This window comes from Clytia hemisphaerica, unplaced genomic scaffold (genome assembly GCF_902728285.1).
Source record: "Clytia hemisphaerica strain Z4C2 unplaced genomic scaffold, Clytia hemisphaerica genome assembly, whole genome shotgun sequence".
In the NCBI taxonomy this organism is placed as follows: Eukaryota; Metazoa; Cnidaria; class Hydrozoa; order Leptothecata; family Clytiidae; genus Clytia; species Clytia hemisphaerica.
Window position 1 is genome coordinate 1,066,720 of NW_027104293.1, and position 9,652 is coordinate 1,076,371.

General features: G+C 34.8%; 1 long non-coding RNA gene across 1 annotated transcript; it reads right to left on the bottom strand.

Moving 5' to 3' along the window:
* Nucleotides 1–209: 209 nt before the first annotated feature.
* On the bottom strand, nucleotides 210–4,303 carry LOC136817166 (uncharacterized). The gene is made up of 3 exons (XR_010848041.1): nucleotides 4,185–4,303; nucleotides 2,268–2,368; nucleotides 210–1,939 (listed from the first exon to the last, which is right to left on the bottom strand). It is a non-coding gene; the product is annotated as an uncharacterized lncRNA (long non-coding RNA).
* Between the last annotated feature and the right edge of the window lie 5,349 nt (nucleotides 4,304–9,652).

Genomic DNA, 9,652 nt, shown 5'->3' on the forward strand with positions numbered 1-9,652 from the left:
GTAGTGATGACTTTTTGCTAAAAAATTAAGTAGTCTAAATAAAATAATTCTGAATGACAAATTACACGTTTTGTATAAGAACAATTTTATTAGAACACGAGGCTGAAATTTGGCCAAAACCTAAAAACAATTAAGAACAATCTGAGCCTCAGCTTTCAGAAATTATTAAAACACTAATTTCAATAGATTTTAACAGATTTTTAAGTAAAGAAACTAAGCGGCTAAGAACATCATAAGAACATTTAAGCCTGGAAAATTGCAAAAATTAAGAACAGCCCAGCCTGAGCAAGAATTTACTGGTTCTTATAAAAAATGCGTGTAATTTCTATAATTTAATTTCATTTTCAATAATAAAATAACTAATCTGAATTATAAGTTTTTAGAATCTTAGTCCCTATCAAGGAATAGATTGGCCATAGGACTTCAAAGGACATTAAAGGATACATTGAAATTTCTATTCCCGTAAGTGCGAAATCCTCGTTAAATACTTTGGGAATGCTTTCTACAATGGAGATCAATTCTACTAAATTATAGACATTTTTATAAGCATACTGCTAACAAGCATATCCAGACAGATCTCTTGGAAAAATTAAACATTGCCTATAAAGCATGAGCTGAGCCTCAGTTAACAAAGTTACAAATAATTTAATCTCCTAAATCACAAAAAAAAACAAGCATAATGTGTAAATTGCACTATTTAAAATACCCTTATACATAAGTATAAAAAATTGTGTGGTCCCTTTGCGAGTTTGAGAGAGAGAGAGAGAGCAAACTTTCAATGTTTGGGAAACTGGAATTGATTCCTCACATCGTCGTCAAAAAGGTTCAACTTATATACCAGGTGCTTCAAAACAATTTCTAATATTTTTTTGATAATTAAAACAAGACTCTCGAATCTGTGGTGGAACAAAATTATGGGCGGTGGGGTTTTAGGGAAGATTTGGGCGCCTGAGGGTATTAGCCGGTATTATAAATATAAAAACTAATGAAGTAAAAAATATGAAAAATATAAAAATACTGTATAATAAATTAAAAAATTATGCAAATCACTCTAAAAAGATGACACTATGAATAATGAAAGCTATGCCAAATAAACTCTTTTGTGCTCAATTATAGGGGAGGGTAGAAAAACCATAAAGTACCTGAAAGTACAAGTCATTATTAAAAACTGATATTAAGATGATTTTCCCAAAATGCCCTAGTCTGAATAAACGTCCCACCTACTTTGTAATTTTTTTTTAAAAATTGTGGACTCCGACATTTTGACAAAATTAATTTCAGGGGTAAACCAAAAGTCTCTCCATTTTCTCAATTTAACATATTCTGGGATATTTTTGAATGCTTTTGAAGAATATTTTCAAACCTTAAACACATTATCCAACGAAAAATCTACACAGTAAAAGAAGCATAAATCTGAACCAGACCGAAAATTTTTAAACTCCACCTTGTTATTCAGACCCCCACTTTTATTAGATTTTGCAATATTTTATCATAATTTATAATATACTTGGGACCTAGAGTAGTCGAAGATGAAGGTTTTTAAGCCCTTTTCAGAAAAAAATTCATAAAATGGGAGGGGGTCTTATAAAATTATATTACGGTGATATTTTCCAAAAATATGACCCACAATCTCACTCCAGTCTTCAGTTTAGTTGTTCACTTATTAGACTGAGGTTATTGTGCTATACAACACGTGATGGTACAGTATTGTCAATCCCTTGAAGATGGTACAGATTGACTCTTACAATTAAGCATTAAAGAGTACAAGAATACCTTCTATCATTCAGCAACCAATTATTGCAATGAAAATATTACCAAGTTATTATTTTCGAAGTTGAAACGAACTACCACATGAAGCATATACATACATTTTTGTTTTGCAGCATCGTTTTTCAAGTGCATTTCAAAATCAGCCAGTAACTGTCCTTACGTCATGACCCTAATAAAACAAATAGAAATTGAATCAGTATTGAAATCCAGGCATACAAAATGTTGTAAAACTAAAAGAGGTTTGTAAAATTGTTGATAAGTTATTTACAGCTTTCAGTAGACTATAGTAGAAAGACCCTTAAGTAAGACAAATTATTCAGATTGTTTCTATTTCTAAAGAGTTATAAAAAAGGTTACAAAAACCTTTTTTCAAAAATATTTTGAACTTAGGTCAAGACTTTGTGTACTGTAACAAGATTTTAGCTTCTTTTGATGTACAATGGAATAGTATCATCAATAGTCTTGTATTACTGAATTATATTACAAAAAATACTTACCGTGTTGTATTTTGTTCCTTGTTCAATGGATAAAATGAATCTATTTTCAATGAAATCCCCAAAACTTCAATGGCTCAATGTCGACACACATTCAATGTATCCTATAAACATGAAAGTTTTATGAAAATTTGACACACTGTAAAGCTTGCCACCTCAGAGTTTAAAAAGTAATTTCTCTGTTCTACACATTTTTTATAAGCAATCATAGTTTCCTAGTTTCATAGTTTCCTTTCCTGAAAATGGAAAGACAACTAGTTAAAACAAAAGTGACCAGCTTTGGCCCAGGGGGATCAAGCAGTTAGTACAAGACATCATACCAGTTGGTACCTGGTGGTGTGTTATGTGAATTTGATTTCCTTACAAAAATCTTAAAATCGGTTTGCGTGTTGTCAGAGAAATTTATTATCTAAAATATTTCCTAAAATGTTGTAATCTCCTATTGAAAGATGAAAAAATTCAAAGGTTCTAAAGGGACCAGATATTATTTTATCTGATTATATTCTTTTTATCTGTCACTGTAACGGTCGAAAACCTACTTTCAAGGGTAGTACTAAGTGTATACCGTGAGTGGTCCTAAATTTGACAGCCTTGCTTAATTCCAACCCCCCAAATAATGGGTATGAAAAAAATTCTATGTTTGCTTCAGACGCATCCGGCCGCGCGGGACGCACGCATATACCGCGCGGTATATGTATATTGTTTTCATTTTAGTTTGTATCTTTGAAAGACCACGTCGGATTTAGGCAGGGCTGTCGGATTTAGGACCACTCATGGTATGTGTGATGATGTTACCAGCTTCTTACGAAAAGGCATTTAGATGACATGTCTTGTACTAGCTGCAGGACCCTGCCGACGCACCGGACTGTCCGGTGTATTTGTCCGGTGGCAAAAAGTATCCTTTCGCTACACCGGACGCAATAAGTCCGGTGTCAGTCCGGTGTTGCATGCAGGGAATTTTGGACGCCGGACATTTATGAAACGAAAAATTAAGAAACACCGGACGCACCGGACTTGTCATGTCTGGTGTGTTTTGATTGTCCGGTGGGAAAAAATAGCCTTCTCCGATACCGGACATCCGACTTCCTTAAGTCCGGTGTAGAGATTGTCCGGTGGTAAAAAAATTCTCATTTTACACCGGACTTTCGCGTGTCCGGTGTTCGTTAAGTCCGGTGCGTCGGCAGGGTCCTCTAGCTGCTTGACCCCCTACTTGGTTGATTATCAAGAAGAATTCCTGTATATACATTACACATTATAATAGATAAAAAATTGGTATTAAAACGTCCTTGGTGGAAAACTTTTGAAAAGGAGGCTTTCACCTAGGGGGTGGGGCACTGAACGAAAAATTGAAAATTTTTCCCATTTTCACCCTGAAAAGTGGCAAAAGTTAATAAAAGTAGATGAAAAATTAAAAGATTTTCTGATTTCCACCCTGAAGATTGTCCAAAATAATCAAAAGTCTAAATTTTTGGGAACCTGTCATATACCGTGAGATTGGGCAACTTGCATCAGTGGAGGCTAACATGCATAGCTCTCGAATGATTGACCTGGCTGGTTGGTCATTAAAATACAACATTAAATCAAAACAGAAATGGTAGAGTACTACTACTAGCAGAGCTGCGTAGTTCATTTGTTTTGAAATTTTTCTGATTTAATTGGTCACCCGTCTGATGGCTATGGAGCCTAAAAATGGGACCCTGTCACCAGCAGCGAAACATACCCAATTTTGCCTAAGTGCCTCCCCCTGGCCTGGGAGGCTAATACCTGGAAGTTTTTCAAAAGTAGATTGTTGTGGAAAATCCACATCGTCCACTGGGGGTTAACAGACTATAACTGGAACTGCCCTGGTGCAGCCATGTGTATGTGTATGTATAGTCATACGTGTGGTTGATAATTACAAGTATATAAAAAGGAGCTCACCTTAGCATCTTTTGATTCCCATTTCATATCTTTAGAATAAAGTTTCCATTTGCACTGCATTTTGGCTTTGCTTTGGTTTGCTGTCTTCCTCATCACACACAGTACACTGCCTTCCACTCCACCATCCACAGCTTCCAGTTTCAAAATTACAAAAAGAAATTTGCCGGCAATCATAAATCATAACATTCGAAAATAATCTAAGTTTTTTTCCGGGGGTTTGCAAAAGTACTTCCAATGATGTGGATATTATATTTACAGTATTTAACCATAAACTGTGTATGTAATACACTTAAAATTATTACATTTTACAAGAAATTTAGATATTTTAGTATCTTCTTGTGTTTTAAACGTCAAAAATTATGCTTCAAATAGTCTTTTTGACCCCCGGTATTCATCAGTGCGGACTTTGGTTCGTAAACGTTTTGGCGCGTCCTTCTTTCAGCAACATGGAATAGAATTTTTTCTACGTGGGTTCGTGGGTATTTTTTTTACGTGGGTTCGTGGGTCCAATTTTTTTTTACGTGGGTCCAATTTTTTTTTACGTGGGTCAAATTTTTTTTTACGTGGGTCAAATGTTTTTTTTACGTGGGTCGGAATGTTTTCTAGAAACATAAGAAGAACAATTTTTTTGCAAGCTCTGTGTGAAGTAAAAAGAATTAGAAATATGCAGGCAGGACTTTTGTAAAGAATGTACATACTGAAACAATCTTTTTTATAATGAAACAAGTGAGATTTAAAACTGATTAGCTTTTTCTTTTAAAAATGAAAACAAAAGAAATATATGAGTACGCTATTCATATTAATAAAAGATTTATACGTTTTCTAATCTCTTTATCACCAGATATTAGGTATATATTGGTATATCGAATATCTATCTATATAATAAGTTTATAAAGAAGTTGCAACATCGACACCGAAACAACGGGTTAACAGTGGCCAGTCATAAAAGCGCCCACCGCCTGCGCCCATTGGCTTCTCCTGGCAGTAAACTAACTTATAAAAAGCAACTGATTATCAAGAATAAACAACACAATACTAAAAAACGCCAGTAAGATCCTTTTCTTCGTGCAATATATAAGTATATAAAGAAAATGTACAGTTTTGTTTAAAAATCTCTAAGACATAAATACTTCAGTTTTCTTTTTTTTAGGAGAAAATAATATGTAAAAGAGAAGTAGATTAGTAAGAGAAGTGGGCAATCACTGTAGAGATACCATTACTAAAACGGGGCCTATCCGTAAGTAGAGTTGGTACCACTTCAGTGATCGCGTGATTTCTGATTATCACCTGAAAGGGGAATAGTCTATGGTACTGGCCTATGTGAATTGATTAAAACCTACGCGATTGGGATTGCAAAACAAAAACATGTTTGTCTTGTGATTAAATCTATTCTATGCGCTACGAGTCATGTTTGTTCCAATGCAGGGCCTATCCGCAAAGAGAGCAAACCCATCGTCGCAACACCTAGCATAGAGAATATAAAGAAAATTTAATGTAGGACATATAGACAGCCAAGCTAAAAAAGAAGATTTCCTAAAAATTACTACTATGAGTATACCGTTTTTCAATTGACACACTCGTGCTGTACTTAACGGCTTCAATGGAAATTTAAAAGAAATGACAGTCTTCAAAAAAGATACATTGTCTTTAGAGAACCGTAATAACCCCAGAGACTGAACGTTGTTTTGACGCGTTGAAACAATGTTGTTTCGACATCAGAAAGTTATTTGGAGGTTGAAACAGTGTTGCATGTTGCAGATACTTTACTTTTATAAGAACATTGAGTCAGAGATGTTTAAAAATTAAGAACAACATCTTAAGAACGTGAAATTAAGAAAAATAATTTTACTGCAAGGGATTTTTTAACAATAGCTTCCCAGACACACAACATTATTTCAGCATTGTTTCAACGTCCAAATAATGTTCTGATGTGAAAACAACATTGTTTGGACGTTAAAACAACGTTCTGTGCTTGCTATTACGGTTCTCTAATTAAAAACTACACTTTTGCAAAACCGAATGAATCAAATATCAGTATAAAATGAAATGTCTTCAAGTGTGACGCCATCCTCGAATTTAAGTTCACTTGTGTTTCCAGGTGGTCTAATATTTGACCACACTGGAAACTGCAGAACACAGTTCTGTTTTGGACAGAAATAAAATTTTCTCTCAACTGCTTCCGGTCTCTCGTAAATCACCGATAGTGCACCATCCACACGTAATGACAGTTTACCAACTCAGAGTTAAAACTCTATATTCCCACCGTAAGTTAAAGCATTTCCAAATCATTTGTGGTTCTAAAAATTTGCTGGGAATTCCCCTTTGTCTCAAATATTATGACCATGATTGTACTTGCCAGTGCTAAAAACAAGTTTTTTGATAAATGGATCCAAAAAAGTAGATTTAAAGATTTTTGACCTTTGTTAACAACTCTTTCAATACGGCCAGAAAGAGAGAATTTCCGGATTCTAGCAATTGTCAAATGAGAATGTTTGCAGGGAGTTTACTCACTAATAAGACTTGAAACCGTCGTTTTTAATCAAAAGTAAATTCTAAGAAAATGCAGTTTCAAAGCGAGTGAAAATATTTATCAGATGGGTAGACGACAAAAGTTTGACCCACCCCAATATGAACCCCAATGTGGACCCCAAAATGGACCCTCTAGAAAATGGCGGGGAATGCATTTTGGGCAATTCCCGATGCATTAAAAACAAGTTTATTCTGGCTATTTTAGAGCATTTCTTTCACCAGGATATGCCACTTTATCCCGAAATACCGATGTTTTCTCAAGAAATTCCAAAATACCGACCAAAAAAGGTGTCAATTACCGATACCGATTCGTTGTTGGAATACCGAGTACCGATCGATTTTACCCTTTCATCCCGAAATACAAATCAAAAAAAGGATATACCGATAATCCGTACGCCCCCACTAGTAAGGCTGTAGAGAGTGGTTTTAGAGAGAAGAATTTATTTAACAAATAACACTAACAAAACAGTCATTTGACACACTAGACAGTCTGATCTGTAATTTTGAGGATTCCTAGATCCAATTTTTACCATAATGCATTAAAATTACCCAAAATGCATTTCCCGCCATTTTCTAGAGGGTCCATAATGGGGTCCACATTGCACGAGGGTCCAACTTTTGTCGTCTCCCCTATCAGAGGCTATAAGGTGAAAAAGACGTCATTTCTATAGGAAGGATTTTGGCTGGGGCGGTATCGAAAGAGTTAATACAACTTTTCACCAGCAATTTTTCTAGAGAGCTTATAGAATAAGGAAAGATAATTCTTACCTGTTTGTTGTTGCCATGGTTTTGGATGCAAAAAAAGCCAAAAAGCCAAAACAAAATGCCAAGAAAAATATGTGTTAAAAATAAACGAAAATATACGAATCGAAGTGAGATGTAATATTCCGAAGCGATAAAGAAAAACAAATGTGCTCTGTAACGTAGTTGATCAGCGGAGTAAAAAAATACTGTTATGACAAAAAGTGAAACTCAAAAAGCAAAAGATAAATTAGTAAAAATTAGAACGGCAATGTCGCGAAAGAAGATGGCTTTCGCCATACACGTTTTTCGCTAAGAACAAAGTATATAAGAACATTAGGCATCGAGTTCAAAAATAATTAAAAACAGGTTAAGAACATTTGGAGGCTTTGGAGAATCAAGAGTAAAGAAATAAGAACATTTTTCATTTTTGATTATGTACACATGAATTAAAAGACTTTAATTAAGAACATTTTAAGGCTTGAAACCATTAGAAGGCTTCTTCGAATTCTGATTTCCTATAAAAAAAACGTGTATGGCGTCTCTCTTACATTGCTGAAATATATGCATTCGTGTCATATATTGTTTCACTATACGAACAAATTTCATTTCGCTTTATCTTTTAATAGGCTATTGTTAATTTTATCAAAAAATTGTTTCGGCTTCTCACCTGTTTTTTTTGGCTTCCGCTCATTTTTAAATGAAAAAGAGAAAATCAACCAACAACCAACAACCAATGACAACCAATCAGGCTCTGAGAGAGTGGTTTTAGAATGATGAATCTAATTCATTATTTTGTTGAATAAATGAGCGTGGTTTACAAAAATAATGACATAATCATAAAATATAAAATATAATGCATTTCTTATTATGCTCAATATGATGTGGATAGTGTAAAAGGATATAGGTTGACATTTGACACCAATCAGTAGCTAGTAAGGCTCTCAGGTTTTAGATACACGTTTTTTTTTATAAGAACAAAGTATATAAGAACATAAGGCTTCGAGGCCAAAAATTTAAGAACATTGTAAGAACATTTTAAGGCTTGGTGGACTCTAAAACACGCAATTTTATAAGAAATGGCACCAATTTTCTCACAAAATGCAGAAAATAAGAACATTTTAAGAAGATTTTTAGGCTTAAAACCCAAAAAGTTAAGAACATCCGAAGGCTTCAAAGTTTTTTGATGTTCTTATAAAAAAAAAACGTGTAGCGATGAATTTAATATGTTGGGCATATTAGGGGGGGGGCAACTTTTGTCGTCTCCCATTCTTTAAAAAAAATCTTTTTGACCAGCTCGTAAAAAATTGGACCCACGTAAAAAAAATTCCGACCCACGTAAACAAAAATTGGACCCACGTAAAAAAAATTCCGACCCACGTAAAAAAAATTTCGACCCACGTAAAAAAAAGTTGGACCCACGAACCCACGTAAAAAAAAATACCCACGAACCCACGTAGAAAAAATTCTGACCCACGAACCCACGGACCCACGCACATTTCAGACCCACGAACCCACGCACTTTTCTAACCCACGAACCCACGTGACCCACGAACCCACGGACCCACGTAACCCACGGACCCACGACACCCACGCGACCCACGTAATTTAGCAGACTCCTTTTCAACATCTTTTTGAAAAATTGAAAGTTCATATTTCAAAACTTTTGAAATACAGAGAAGTTCGTCTTTCGAAAAATAGAAAGTTGTTGAAAGATGAATTTTCAACAAAATTCAACAAACTTGTAAGTTCGTCTTTCCAAATCTTGGAAAAATAGAGAAGTTCATCTTCCTAAAAGTCGAAAGACATCGAAAGATGAGCTTCCAATATCTTTCAACAAATTTGAAACTTCATCTTTTGAAAATTTTGGAAATTTGTTGAAAGTTGATCTTCTCAACATCTTTCGAAAATGGAAAGACAAGATTTCGCCCAGTGAAAGAATGGGGTGAATCCGGCCTAGTGTCCGACCTAGGTGGGTAGGTTAGGTATGTGTTTTTTCCCTCTAATCAACAGTACGGCTAAATAGTTTGTACCGCTTCTGAAATCCGCATTTTATTTTTGCGAACCCTTCAAAATAATTATTTGTGTCGTACTAAATCAGAGAAACGACGGCACATACAGATATCAGACAGTTTATAACCATTTCGATTCATTTACGGATTTTTTGTTGGTTGTTTTCGTGTAAAGGCCGCTACCCA